A 9,286-nucleotide genomic window follows, 5' to 3' on the forward strand; every position below is an offset into this window, starting at 1 on the left:
GAGTGTTTCACAAACATTATTCACCAATTGTGAGACCAGGAGTGGTTGCAAGAGTCCATGTTGTATTAGAGATGTTAATGGGCTGGAAATGTGGAAAATAAACATTCTGTGACATAGTGGAATGGACTGAGTACAGCTATGGCAGCTTAACGACGCTAAAACAGTCCCATAGCTAGAGGTCATGGTTGAAGACATCTCAAGCACTGGTGAAATAATTCTCCACATTATTCTAATTAGTCACTTAGTATATTATTAAATTGTTATCCATTTCTTCAAATCGAGAACATTTATATTTCCAAGCTACAGTGTATTTTTAGATTATAACAATCATATCGGTGATATTTTTCTTTTCCACTGAGCTCAGTGAGATGCTCTGAGAAGTGACGAATTGTCCTGATTTCCTTTTTTAGCCAAGAAACGAAACACCCTATCATAGCCTCAGGATTTGAGGAGGAGAAACAATCCATTACACCTTTCTCCTTCCCCAAATTCAGACCATTTGAGAAAAAGGTTAAGAAAGAAAGGCAGACGACAGATTACCCTATGGCTGATAAAGTTAATATTGGAAAGTGTGGCATGTATCTGTGGGCAAGAGGACACCAGAAAGAGACAGATTCTGTGCCTCTTCTCAGGCAATACTAGACAACATCAGTTCTACCTGTTGGAACTGCCCCTGTAAAACTTACAATCTGGATGGGCACAACAGAATGATACACTTTCTTCTGGAAGTTAGTGCCAAAGAAGAAGAGTAGAGAAAGGACAGAACTATGCATTTCTCATCCAAGAATCTCATTTTAAATTCTCTAAAACTGTATAATTCATACCACATGAAAGGAGTGAGTGAGGGATGAAGTTGAGACAAAGATTATTATACACTCCACATTAAACTAAAATGAAGGATTAGAAAAGAAGACCCTCTCCCCATATTATTCCCCAGATCTTTATATTCTTAATCAATTGTACATAACCCTTTGTCTATGGTGAAGATATGGGTTTTAACCAAAATCTGAGAAGCTATCTACTAGGGTAGTACGTGATAAGGTCATTTCCCCAATGCCAACACTCCTTACTTATGGATCCTCTCAGGACCAGTGGCAAGCAATTGAGATTTTATCCCTAGAAAATTATAAAATGGATGAAAAGAGTTCACTAATTCAGTCAACCCTAGGATCACACTACACTCAGGACTGAAAAAAAAAAAAAACAAACAAAAAAACCCAACAACCTCCTCTTTCTTTTTGCCATCAAAATTATGTCCATCATATTATCCAGTACAGTCAATCAGAGGTTCTGTAGTGAGATTACATAACACATGCGTATCTGATATTAAAATGTATAAAAGCACTTCCATCATAAAATTCTGACAAAACAGACATGCCACACTTTTGAATATAAATCCTCTTCCATTAGAAAATCCCTGGAAGAAATGAAAGTACAAAATTTAAACCTTCTTGCATGTTAAAAACAAGTTGAAGTCCAGAGAAATTATTCTATATTTGCTATCTTCAATGGACAACATAGAAGAAATGGACAAATTCATAGAAAGGTACAATCCTCCAAGACTGAACCAGGAAGAAATAGAAAATATGAATAGACCATTCACAAGTACTGAAATTGAAACTGTGATTTAAAAACTTCCAACAAAAGTCCAGGACCAGATGGCTTTACAGGTGAATTCTATCAAACATTTAGAGAAGAGTTAACACCTATCATTCTGAAACTCTTCCAAAATACTGCAGAAGAAGGAACACTCCTAAGCTCATTCTACGAGGCCACCATCACCCTTATACCAAAACCAGACAAAGATATCACAAAGAAAGAAAATTACAGGTCAATATCACTGATGAACAAAGATGTAAAAATACTCAACAAAATACTAGCAAAGTGAATCCAAGAACACATTAAAAGGATCATTCACCATGATCAATTGGGATTTATCCCAGGGATGCAAGGATTCTTCAACATCCGCAAATCAGTGTGATACACCACATTAACAAACTGACTAAAAACCATATGATTGACCTTCAAAATGGTAGACGAGTAAGACGTGGAGATCACCTTCCTCCCCACAAATACATCAAAAATACATCTACATGTGGAACAATTCCTACAGAACACCTACTGAACGTTGGCAGAAGACCTCAGACTTCCCAAAAGGCAAGAAACTCCCCACGTACCTGGGTAGGGCAAAAGTAAAAAGAAAAAACAGAGACAAAAGAATAGGGATGGGACCTGCACCTCTGGGAGGGAGCTGTGAAGGAGGAAAAGTTTCCACACACTAGGAAGCCCCTTCACTGGCTGAGACGGGGGGAAGGGGGGGTGGGGGTGAAGCCTCGGAGCCACGGAGGAGAGCGCAGCAACAGGGGTGCAGAGGGCAAAGCGGAGAGATTCCCGCACAGAGGATCGGTGCTGACCAGCACTCACCAGCCTGAGAGGCTTGTCTGCTTGCCTGCTGGGGCAGGTGGGGGCTGGGAGCTGAGGCTGGGGCGTTGGAGGTCAGATCCCAGGGAGAGGACTAGGGTTGGCGTCGTGAACACAGCCTGAAGGGGGACAATGCACCACAGCTAACCGGGAGGGAGCCCAGGAAAAAGTCTGGAACTGCCTAAGAGTCAAGAGACCATTGTTTCGGAGTGCACAAGGAGAGGAGATTCAGAATACCGCCTAAACGAGCTTCAGAGATGGGCGTGAGCCACGGCTATCAGCGCAGACAGCAGAGACGGGCATGAAATGCTAAGACTGCTGCTGCAGCCACCAAGAAGCCTGTGTGCAAGCACAGGTCACCATCCACACCCCTCAGGGAGCCTGTGCAGCCCGCCACTGCCAGGGTCCTGTGATCCAGGGACAACTTCCCCAGGAGAACACATAGCATGCCTCAGGCTGTTGCAATGTCACGCCAACCTATGCCACCACAGGCTCACCCAGCATTCCGTACCCCTCCCTCACCCCGGCCTGAGTGAGCCAGAACTCCCTAATTAGCCTCTGCTTTAACCCCGTCCAGTCTGAGTGGGGAACAGACGCCCTCAGGCAACCTACATGCAGAGACGGGGCCCAATCCAAAACTGAACCCCAGGAGCTGTGAACAAAGAAGAGAAAGGGAAATTTCTCTGTGCAGCCTCAGGAGCAGTGGATTAAATCTCCACAATCAACTTGATGTACCCTGTATCTGTGGAATACCTGAATAGACAATGAATCATCCCAAAATTGAGGCGGTGGACTTTGGGAGCAACTCTAGACTTGGGGTTTGCTGTATGCGACTGACTAGTTTCTGATTTGTGTGTTTATCATAGTATAGTTTTTAGTGCTTGTTATCATTGGTGGATTTGTTTATTGGTTTGCTTGTTCTCCTCTCTTTTCTTTATTACTTTTTAATTTTTTTATTTCAATAATTTAATTTTTCATTTTAATAACCTTATTTATTTTTCTTTCTTTCTTTCTTTCCTCCTTTTCTTCTGAGCGGTGTGGCTGACAGGATCTTGGTGCTCCAGCCAGGTGTCAGTCCTGAGCCTCTGAGGTGGGAGAGCCAAGTTCAGGCATCAGACCACCGGAGACCTCCTGGTCCCACGTAATACCAATAGGCGAGAGCTCTCCCAGAGAGCACCATCTCAACGCCAAGACCCACCTCCACTCAACGACCAGCAAGTTCCCATGCTGGACACCCCAGGCCAAACAACTAGCAAGACAAGAACACAACCCCACCCATTAGCAGAGAGGCTGCCTAAAATCATACTAAGTTCACAGACACTCCACAACACACCACTGGATGTGGTCCTGCCCACCAGAAAGACAAGATCCAGCTTCATCCACCAAAACACAGGCACCAGTCCACTCCACCAGGAAGCCTACACAACCCACTGAACCAACCTTACCCACTGGAGGCAGACACCAAAAACAATGGGTACTATGAACCTGCAACCAGCGAAAAGGAGACCCCAAACACAGTAAGTTAAGCAAAATGAGAAGACAGAGAAATACACAGCAGATGAAGGAGCAAAGTAAAAACCCACCAGATCAAACAAATGAAGAGGAAATAGGCAGTCTACCTGAAAAAGAATTCAGAGTAATGATAGTAAAGAAGATCCAAAATCTTAGAAGTAGAACGGAAAAAGTACAAGAAACGTTTAACAAGGACCTAGAAGAACTAAAGAGCAAACAAACAATGATGAACAACACAATAAATGAAATTAAAAATTCTCTAGAAGGAATCAGTAGCAGATTAACTGAGGCAGAAGGACGGATAAGTGACCTGGAAGATAAAATAGTGGAAATAACTATCACAGAGCAGAATAAAGAAAAAAGAATGAAAAGAATTGAGGGCAGTCTCAGAGACCTCGGGGACAACATTAAACGCACCAACATTCTAATTACAGGGGTCCCAGAAGAAGAAGAGAAAAAGAAAGGGACTGAGAAAATATTTGAAGAGATTATAGTTGAAAACTTCCCTAACATGGGGAAGGAAATAGTCAATCAAGTCCAGGAAGTGCAGAGAGTCCCATACAGGATAAATCCAAGGAGAAACACACCAAGACACATATTAATCAAACTATCAAAAATTAAATACAAAGAAAAAATACTAAAAGCAGCAAGGGAAAAGCAACAAATAACATACAAGGGAATCCCCAAAAGGTTAACAGCTGATCTTTCAGCAGAAACGCTGCAAGCCAGAAGGGAGTGGCAGGACATATTTAAAGTGATGAAAGGGAAAAACCTACAACCAAGATTACTCTACCCAGCAAAGATCCCATTCAGATTCGATGGAGAAATTAAAACCTTAACAGACAAGCAAAAGCTAAGAGAATTCAGCACTACCAAACCAGCTTTACAACAAATGCTAAAGGAGCTTATCTAGGCAGGAAACACAAGAGAAGGAAAACACCTACAATAACAACCCAAAACAATTAAGAAAATGGGAATAGGAACATACATATCAATAATTACCTTAAATGTAAACAGATTAAATGCTCCAAACAGAAGACATAGACTGGCTGAATGGATACAAAAACAAGACCTGTATATATGCTGTCTACAAGAGACCCACTTCAGACCTAGGGACACATATAGAGTGAAATTCAGGGGATGGAAAAAGATATTCCATGCAAATGGAAATCAAAAGAAAGCTGGAGTAGTAATTCTCATGTCAGAAAAAATACACTTTAAAACAAAGACTATTACAAGAGACAAAGAAGGACACTACATAATGATCAAGGGATCAATCCAAGAAGATATAACAATTGTAAATATTTATGCACCCAACATAGGAACACCACAACACATAAGGCAAATGCTAACAGCCATAAAAGGGGAAATCAACAGTAACACAATCATAGTAGGGGACTTTAACACCCCACTTTCACCACTGGACAGATCACCCAAAATGAAAATAAATAAGGAAACACAAGCTTTAAATGACACATTAAACAAGATGGACTTAATTGATATTTATAGGACATTCCACCCAAAAACAACAGAATACACTTTCTGCTCAAGTGCTCATGGAACATTCTCCAGGATACATCATATCTTGGGTCAAAATTCAAGCCTTGGTAAATTTAAGAAAATTGAAATTGTATCAAGTATCTTTTCCGACCACAATGCTATGAGATTAGACATCAATTACAGGAAAACAACTGCAAAAAATACAAACACATAGAGGCTAAACAATACACTACTTAGTAACCAAGAGATGACTGTAGAAATCAAAGAGGAAATCAAAAAATATCTAGACAAATGACAATGAAAACACGACGATCCAAAACCTATGGGTTGCAGCAAAAGCAGTTCTAAGAGGGAAGTTTATAGCAATACAATCTTACCTCAAGAAAATCAAGAAACATCTCAAATAAACAACCTAACCTTACACCTAAAGCAATTAGAGGAAGAAGAACAAAAAAACCCAAAGTTAGCAGAAGGAAAGAAATCCTAAAGATCAGAGCAGAAATAAATGAAAAAGAAATGGAGGAAATGAGAGCAAAGATCAATAAAACTAAAAGCTGGTTCTTTGAGAAGATAAACAAAATTGATAAACATTAGCCAGACTCATCAAGAAAAAAAGGGAGATGACACAAATCAATAGAATTAGAAACAAAAAAGGAGAAGTAACAACTGACACTGCAGAAATACAAAGGATCATGAGAGATTACTACAAGCAACTATAGGCAGTAAAATGAACAACCTGGAAGAAATGGACAAATTCTTAGAAAAGCACAACCTTCCGAGATTGAACCAGGAAGAAAGAGAAAATATAAACAGACCAATCACAAGCACTGAAATTGAAACTTTGATTAAAAATCTTCCAACAAACAAAAGCCCAGAACCGGATGGCTTCACAGGTGAAGTCTATCAAACATTTAGAGAAGAACTAGCACCTGTCCTTCTCAAACTCTTCCAAAATATAGCAGAGGGAGGAACACTCCCAAACTCATTCTACGAGGTGACCATCACCCTGATACCAAAACCAGACAAAGATGTCACAAAAAAAGAAAACTACAGGCCAATATCACTGATGAACATAGATGCAAAATTCCTCAACAAAATACTAGCAAACAGAATCCAACAGCACATTACAAGGATCTTACACAATGATCAAGCGGGGTTTATCCCAGGAATGCAAGGGTTCTTCAATATATTCAAATCAATCAAGGTGATACACCATATTAACAAATTGAAGGATAAAAACCATACATAATCTCAACAGATGCAGAAAAGCTTTTGACAAAATTCAATACCCATTTACGATAAAAACCCTCCAGAAAGTAGGCATAGAGGGAACTTACCTCAACATAATAAAGGCCATATATGACAAACCCACAGCAAACATCATTCTCAATGGTGAAAAACTGAAACCATATCCACTAAGATCAGGAACAAGATAAGGTTGCCCACTCTCACCACTATTATTCAATATAGTTTTGCAAGTTTTAGCCACAGCAATCAGAGAACTAAAAGAAATAAAAGGAATCCAAATCAGAAAAGAAGAAGTAAAACTGTCACTGTTTGCAGATGACATGATACAATACATAGAGAATCCTAAAGATGCTACCAGAAAACTACTACAGCTAATCAATGAATTTGGTAAAGTAGCAGGAAACAAAATTAATGCACAGAAATCTATTGCATTCCTATACACTAACGATGAAAAATCTGAAAGAGAAATTAAGGAATCACTCCCATTTACCACTGCAACAAAAAGAATAAAATACCTAGGAATAAACCTACCTAAGGAGACAAAAGACCTGTATTCAGAAAACTATAAGACACTGATGAAAGAAATTAAAGATATTACAAACAGATGGAGAGATATACCATGTTCTTGGATTGGAAGAATCAACATTGTGAAAATGATTATACTACCCAAAGCAATCTACAGATTCAATGCAATCCCTATCAAACTACCAATGGCATTTTTCACAGAACTACAGTGACAAATTTCACAATTTGTATGGAAACACAAAAGACCCTGAATAGCCAAAGCAATCTTGAGAAAGAAAAACGGACCTGGAGGAATCAGGCTCCCTGACTTCACACTATACTACAAAGCTACATTAATCAAGGCAGTATGGTACTGGCACAAAAACAGAAATACAGATCAACGGAACAAGATAGAAAGCCCAGAGATAAACCCATGCACATATGGTCATCTTATCATTGATAAAAGATGCAAGAATATACAATGGAGAAAAGATAGCCTCCTCAATAAGTGGTGCAGGGAAAACTGGACAGCTACGTGTAAAAGAATGAAATTAGAACACTTCCTAACACCATACACAAAAATTAATTCATAATGGAGTAAAGACCTAAATGCAAGGCCAGACACTATAAAACTCTTAGAGGAAAACATAGGCAGAACACTCTATGACACAAATCACAGCAAGATCCTTTTTGACCCACCTCCTAGAGAAATGGAAATAAAAACACAAATAAACAAATGGGACCTAATGAAACTTAAAAGCTTTTGCACAGCAAAGGAAACCATAAACAAGACAAAAAGACAACCCTCAGAATGGGGGAAAATACTTGCAAATGAAACAACGGACAAAGGATTAATCTCCTAAATATACAAGCAGCTCATGCAGCTCAATATCAAAAAAACAAACAACCCAAACCAAAAATGGGCAGAAGACCTAAATAGACATTTCTCCAAAGAAGATATACAGATTGCCAACAAACACATGAAAGCATGCTCAACATCACTAATCATTAGAGAAATGTAAATCAAAACTACAATGAGGTATCACCTCACACTAGTCAGAATGGCCATCATCAAAAAATCTACAACCAAAAATGCTGGAGAGGGTGTGTAGAAAAGGGAACCCTCTTGCACTGTTAGTGGGAATGTAAATTGATACAGCCACTATGGAGAACAGTATGGAGGTTCCTTAAAAAACTAAAAATAGAACTACCATATGACCCAGCAATCCCACTACTGGGCATATACCCTGAGAAAACCATAATTCAGAAAGAGTCATGTACCAAAATATTCATTGCAGCTCTGTTTACAATAGCCAGGACATGGAAGCAACCTAGGTGTCCATCATCGGATGAATGGATAAAGAAGATGTGGCACATATATACAATGGAATATTACTCAGCCATAAAAAGAAATGAAATGGAGGTGTTTGTAATGAGGTGGATGGAGTTAGAGTCTGTCATACAGAGTGAAGTAAGTCAGAAAGAGAAAAACAAATACAGTATGCTAACACATATATATGGAATCTAAGGGAAAAAAAAAAAAAAAAAAAGAAGTCATGAAGAACCTAGTGGCAAGATGGGAATAAAGACACAGACCTACTAGAGAATGGACTTGAGGATATGGGGAGGGGGAGGGGTGAGATGTGACAGGGTGAGAGAGTGTCATGGACATATATACACTACCAAATGTAAAATAGATAACTAGTGGGAAGCAGCCGCATAGCACAGGGAGATCAGCTCGGTGCTTTGTGACCACCTAGAGGGGTGGGATAGGGAGGGTGGGAGGGAGGGAGATGCAAGAGGGAAGAGATATGGCAACATATGTATATGTGTAACTGATTCACTTTGTTGTAAAGCAGAAGCTAGCACACCATTGTAAAGCAATTATACTTCAATAAAGATGTTTAAAAAAAAAAAAAAAAAAAAAATCTACAACCAAAAATGCTGGAGAGGGTGTGTAGAAAAGGGAACCCTCTTGCACTGTTAGTGGGAATGTAAATTGATACAGCCACTATGGAGAACAGTATGGAGGTTCCTTAAATAACTAAAAATAGAACTACCATATGACCCAGCAATCCCACTACTGGGCATATACCCTGAG

This window comes from Eubalaena glacialis, chromosome 5, assembly GCF_028564815.1.
Source record: "Eubalaena glacialis isolate mEubGla1 chromosome 5, mEubGla1.1.hap2.+ XY, whole genome shotgun sequence".
NCBI classification, from domain to species: domain Eukaryota; kingdom Metazoa; phylum Chordata; class Mammalia; order Artiodactyla; family Balaenidae; genus Eubalaena; species Eubalaena glacialis.